The sequence below is a fragment of the Mustelus asterias genome, chromosome 15 (assembly GCF_964213995.1).
Source record: "Mustelus asterias chromosome 15, sMusAst1.hap1.1, whole genome shotgun sequence".
Taxonomy (NCBI): Eukaryota; Metazoa; Chordata; class Chondrichthyes; order Carcharhiniformes; family Triakidae; genus Mustelus; species Mustelus asterias.
Window position 1 is genome coordinate 27,036,881 of NC_135815.1, and position 6,449 is coordinate 27,043,329.

General features: G+C 43.4%; 1 non-coding gene across 1 annotated transcript; it reads left to right on the top strand.

The window, feature by feature from the left end:
* The first annotated feature begins 1,292 nt into the window (after nt 1-1,292).
* LOC144504983 (U2 spliceosomal RNA) lies at nt 1,293-1,489 on the top strand. Its single transcript, XR_013499749.1, has one exon. It is a non-coding gene; the product is annotated as a U2 spliceosomal RNA (small nuclear RNA).
* Nucleotides 1,490-6,449: the final 4,960 nt, after the last annotated feature.

Below are 6,449 nucleotides of genomic sequence, written 5' to 3' on the forward strand. Positions count from 1 at the left end.
AGACACTAGATGGCGAATGTTCTTATTTCCTACAGCCAGTTAAATAGATGTCAGAACATGAATGGAGCTTTTTGATGTCCTTGTCATTGGATGGCAAAGATTTGTTGGAAGAATTGAGCACAAGACGTGATTCTCGGTGAGTGCACCAGAAATCATTGCTGACAAATAGTCACCTCGACAACCACTCGGACTGAATTAACCCTGTCATAGAATGTCTGATTTTTGCTTTTTCTTGTTTGAAAGAAAACATTCAAATCATGGGTGGAATTTTCCAAAGATTTGGCTAAGTGTCACTTTTGGTGCGAAAGCCGATGTGAATCCTGCCAGTCCCAGCAGCATGATCTGGACTGCAATTTTTAGGCTATTAGAGATAAAAAAATCCCCACGTGAAAAGTCCATTGTGTGAACCGTCTAATTCAGCCGCCCCAAGGGTCACCTCAGCAGTTCAATCAAGGGGACGCTGCATTTAAACGGCTCCACAGCACTCACTCAGAGTCAAGCCAAGAGAATGGCAGCCAAGAAGCCAGCTCCATGTTTCACCAAGAGGGCCCTTACAGGAGCTTTGGATGCCGTGGAGGAGAGAAGGGGAACAATCTATCCTCAGGTTGGCAGGAGACCCACCAGTAAGGTCATGAACCCCGCCTGGGAGACAGTGGCCACGCTGCTGAGTGCCAGCACTCTCCACAAGAGGGCAGGGCGCAATGCCAGAAATAAATGACTGACCTCCTCCATTCTACCAGGGTAAGTGCTTCTTTTCCCCTCAGATCATAGTACAGAAGGAGGCCATTCAGCCTATCAAGCCTGCACCGACAACAATCCCACCTAGGCCCTATCCCCATAACCCCATGTATTTACCCTGCTAATCTCCCTGACACTAGCAATTTAGCATAGTCAATCCGTCTAACCTGCACATCTTTGGAGTGTGGGAGGAAACACACGCAGAAATTAGGAGAATGTGCAAACTCCACACAGACTGTCACCTGAGGCTGGAATTGAACCTAGGTACTTGGCACTGCGAGCCAGCAGTGCTAACCACTGCGCCACCGTGCCGCCCATAGATTGCAGGATTGAAAGGTGATGTTTATCAAGAAAGATTAAACAGAGTGGGTTTCTTTTTTCTCAAACTGATGAATTGATAGAAATTTTTAAGATTATGTAAGAGTTGATGGGGTAGATGTGTGAAAAGCTGTTTCCACTTGCACTTGAAGTAGGATCCATAAATATAAGATAGTCACTAATCGAACCAGTAATAAATTTAGGAGAAACCTATTTACCCAAGGAGCGAATAGAACATCGCTTCTCGGCCTTTTGGCTAAGATCAAGTGTAGTATGGATGGGATGCTGCACTTGGTTGAGGTCATTAGGTTACACTGAAGCTTCATATGTTTCATATGAAGCAATTTTTAAAAGCGGCATCTCGGCCTTTTGGCTAAGATGCAAATGAGATCAAGCCTTGGAGGAGGAAACCTTCCCCTTCTCCAATCAGCTTGGCTCATGTAGATCAGGCCCAGGACAGGGTGGTTTGGTCGCTCACCCTGTCCTGTCAGCCTGGATCTGAAATGTCTCAACTTGTTGAGACTCTGAATTGGATTTGATTTGATTGAATTGGAAAAGTATAAAAAAAACAAAACAAAAATCACTTCTCGGCCTTTTGGCTAAGATCAAGTGTCGTATGGAGAGGATGCTGCACTTGGTTGAGGCCATTGGGTTATATTTAAGCTTCATATTCATATGAAGCAATTTTTAAAAGTGGCATCTCGGCCTTTTGGCTAAGATGCAAATGAGATCAAGCCTTGGAGGAGGAAACCTCCCCCTCCTCCAATCAGCTTGGCTCATGTAGATCGGGCCCAGGACAGGGTGGTTTGGTCGCTTGCCCTGTCTTGTCAGCCTGGATCTGAAATGTCTCAACTTGTTGAGACTCTGAATTGGATTTGATTTGATTGAATTGGAAAAGTATATTTAAAAAAATGAGTTCTCTTCCACAAGCAGCGATTAAAGTGAATAGCATAGATGCATTGGAGGAGAAATGAGATTGGCTCAGAGGGGTAAAGGAATAGATATGAATTGTTAGTAGTTTATTAACTACTTTGCATTGATCTTTACTGAAAAGGAAGATATCAGAGAAGAAGTTGTGAGTGAAAGAAGTAATATTACGACGGGTGAAAGGAAAATATTAGATTTGTTAAGCTAAGTCACAACAATACATACCAAAGTCTGATGGGATACATCCAAGGATCCTAAAGTAGGAAATTTCTGAAGCCCTGAAAATTTTATTTCACTGTTCTACTGAAAGTGGAGATCTGAAGAGTGGCCAATGTATTACCAATGTTTAAAAATGGAGTTAATTGGGTAATAACAGGCCGTTTGGCTTAACACCTGTGGTAAGAAAAGAAATTAGGGTAAGATTTTACGGCCCCTATCTCCAGCAGCATCTTCCTGTCTTGTCAAAATCAACGAAGATTTCTCCATGATGGAGCCTAACAATCCCTACGCTAGACTTATTAGCTAAAGTTGAAATTTCTGTGTATCCGGGTAAAGAGAAAATAGTTTGAAGCAATCAGAAGGGATTTCCAAAAGATTGCTCGTGCTTGACACACTTTGTAGAAATCTTTGTGGAGGCAACAAATATGGTAATTGGAGAAAATGCAATGGATGTTGTGTACATGTAGTTCCCATGTGTGGATTTGTATTGCACTGTGTGAGCTGCAGTGGAGTGAGTGAGACATGTTGAGTGTGGAAGTCAACTGGTTAGAAGGCCTGCCTTGGTTTTCCAACACAACAGTCTAGCTCCCAAAATAATCTAAAGACCCCCTAAACCTCATCCATCAACTACCCCCACCACCTCGTGTCCCCTCAGATTTCCCATGCCACCCCTTTACCACTCACCCCCTCCATTCACCCATGCCACCTCTATGCCCAGCCAAAGCTTCCTCAGGCTGCTGATGTCACCTCATGCCATCCCCATGCCCCCCCCCCATTCATCTGCCATAGCCACCAACCAAGTATCCACAACATACAGGCCTCAGGAGCCATGCAGTAACAATGGGAATTATTTTAGAATCACTGGAAAATAATTAAACCTCTAATAATCTAATAAAACCATGAATTCAAACATACAATCACTGCTACTGAAAAAACCTATTCCAATGTAAAAACAAATTGTAATCCTATAAACCATTGGGAAAGGATTAGGGGAATATGGCCAAACATGGGCAATTGGGAGTTGCTGAGAGGGCACCATGGTTAGCATGGATCGGTTGGGCCGAAGGGCCTGTTTACATGCTGTATTGCTCTGTGACTCTTTGACTCTAAGTGCTTATTCGATGTGTAAACAAAAGGAAACCACATCAAAACTAAATCTGTTATTACAGCCTCTTAAAACTGTTGATCATTCTTGGATCAATTGGCCATTTACTGAGCTGAAGCCATTGCAGATTTTGAAACCCAGCCAGGCATGCATAATGGCCACAGCTATATAACAAAAGCTTCCTGCTAGATTGCCTAAAAATGACAGAACAAATTATGTCCTATTTCCATTTCAAAGCAGACTGCCTATCAATCAATGAAGGGGACCAAGATTTTTATTCAATTTTCAAAAGTAGAGTTTTTTTAACAGACAGAGCTGTCTGTCAATTTCAATCACACTGCAAAACGTGACAGCAGAGGCTGACAGGGCATTTGTTTTAACAGAATTAATGCACTGTGGCACTTTTGACAATTGGAAAAGTACTGTAATTAATGGCAACAATTACAAAATGTAAGGGTCAACTTACCTTTACAAGACAGAGTCTTATGATGAATCATGCATTAAAAATACATCATTCCTGACCTGCAATCAGTGACTTGATTGAAGATAAGGTGGACATGGAAAGGATGTCTCCTCTTGTGGTCCTACAAGCAATTAGCAATGCTATGTTAGCCTTGATCAGAAGAGGATTTGAGTACGGGAGCAAAGAAGACTTGCTGTAATTGTAGAGAGGTTTGGTGAGACTGCACCTGGATTATTTTGTACGGTTTTGGTTTTCATGTTTTTTATTATTTCACAGCATGTGGGAGTTTCTGTCTAGGCCAGCATTTATTACCCATGCCTAATTGGCCTTGAGAAGGTGGTGGTGAGCTGCCATCTTGAAGTTCTTGTAGTCCATATGGTACACATGCACCCACCCACAGTGCCTGTTGTTGGGAAAGTTTCGATATTTTGACCCAGTGACTGAAGAAATGGTGATATGGTTCCAAGTCAGGATGGTGAATGGTTTGGAGGGGAACTTGCACATGGTGGTTTTCCCATGCATCTGCTGCCCTTGTCTTTCTGGTGGTAGAAGGTATAGGTTTGGAAGTTACTGTCGAAGGAGCATTGACGAGTTACTGCAGCTCATAATAGAGATGGTATACAATCCTGGTGTACACTTCTGCGACTATATATCAGTGATGGAGGGAGTGGATGTTGAAAGTAGTGGATTGGGTGCTAATCAAGTGGGCTGCTAGGTCAAAGAACAAAGAAAATTACAGCACAGGAACAGGTCCTTCGGCCCTCCAAGCCTGCATCAAGCATGCTGCCCATCTGAACTAAAATCCCCTACTCTTCCAGGGACTATATCCCTCTATTTTCATCCCATTCATGTATTTGTCAAGATGCTCCTTAAAAGTCACTATCATATCTGCTTCCATTACTTCCCCCGGCAGCACGTTCCAGGCACCCACCACCTTCTGTGTAAAAAACTTGCCTCGTACACCTCCTTTAAACCTTGACCCTCGCGCCTTAAACCTATGCCCCCTAGTAATTGACTCTTCCACCATGGGAAACAGCGTGTCCTGGATAATAGGGTCATAGAATCATCGAGGTTTACAGCATGGAAATAGGCCCTTCGGCCCAACTTGTCCATGCCACCTTTTTTAAAAATCCTAAACTAATCCCAATTGCCTGTGTTTGGCGATATCCCTCTATACCCATCGTACCCATGTAACTATCTAAATGCTTTTTAAAAGACAAAATTGTACCCGCCTCTACTACTACCTCTGGCAGCTTGTTCCAGACACTCACCACCCTCTGCGTGAAAAAATTGCCCCTCTGGACACTTTTGCATCTCTCACCTTAAACCTATGCCCTCTTTTTTAGACACCCCTACCTTTGGGAAAAGATATTGACTATCTAGCTGATCTGTGCCCCTCATTATTTTATAGACCTCTGTAAGATCACCCTTCAGCCTTCTATGCTCCAGAGAAAAACGTTCCAGTCTATCCAGCCTGTCCTTATAACTCAAACCATCAAGTCACAGTAACATCCTAGTAAATCTTTTCTTCACTCTTTCTAATTTAATAATATCCTTTCTATAATAGGGTGACCAGAACTGTACACAGAATTCCAAGTGTAATGTTGAGCTTCATGGGTGTTGTTGGAGCTATACTCATACAGGCAAGTGGAGATCATTCCATCATACTCCTGACTTGTGCCTCGTAAAAGGTAGAAAGAATTTGGGGAGTGAGGAGGTGAGTTACTCTCTGCAGAATTCCCAGCTTTTGACCTGCTCCTGTAGCTACAGCATTTGCTTGGCTACGCCAGTTCAATGGTGATGGCCATTACCTGACACTTCTGCGGCATCAATGTTACGTGCAACTTATCATCTCAAGCCTGACTGTTGTCCAGGTTTTGTTGCATTTAGACGTGGACTGCTTCATGAATGGTGCTGAACATTGTGAAATCATCAGTTAATATCCCCACTTTTGACCTTCTGATGGAAGGAAGATCATTGATGAAACGTTGAAGATGGTTGGGCCTAGGACACTACTCTGGAGTACTCCTGCAGTGATGTCCTGAAGCTGAGATGATTGACTTCCAACCATCTTCCTTTGTGCCAGGTATGACTCGATCCAGTGGAGGGTTTTCCCCCTAATTCCCATTGACTCCAGTTTTGCTCGGGCTCCTTGGTGCTGCACTCAGTCAAATGCTACCTTGATGTCAACAGCAGCCACTCTCACTTCACCTCGAGAGTTCAGGTCTTTTGTCCATGTTGGGATTGAAGTTGCAATGAAGTCAGGAGTTGGATGAATCTGGCAGAACCTAAACTGAGCATCAGTAATTGCTGAGTAAGTGCTACTTAACAGCACTGTCGGCAAGGCCTTCCATAATTTTTCTGAAGATCGAGGTAGATTAATGTGGTCGTAATTGGTTAGGTTGGACTTGTCCTGCTTTGTGTGGATAGGACATACCTGGGCAGTTTCCCACTTTGCCGGGTAGATGCCAACATTGTTGGAGTTACTGGAAAACTTGGTTAGGGAGGTGGCAAGTTCTGGAGCACAAGAACTATTGTTCCATTACTATTACCAGAATGTTTTCAGGTGCAATAGCCATTGCAGTATCCATTTCTTGATAGCACGTGGAGGGAATCAAATTGGCTAAAAACTAGCCTCTGTGATGCTGGGGACCTCCGGAGGAGGCCAAGATGGATCAT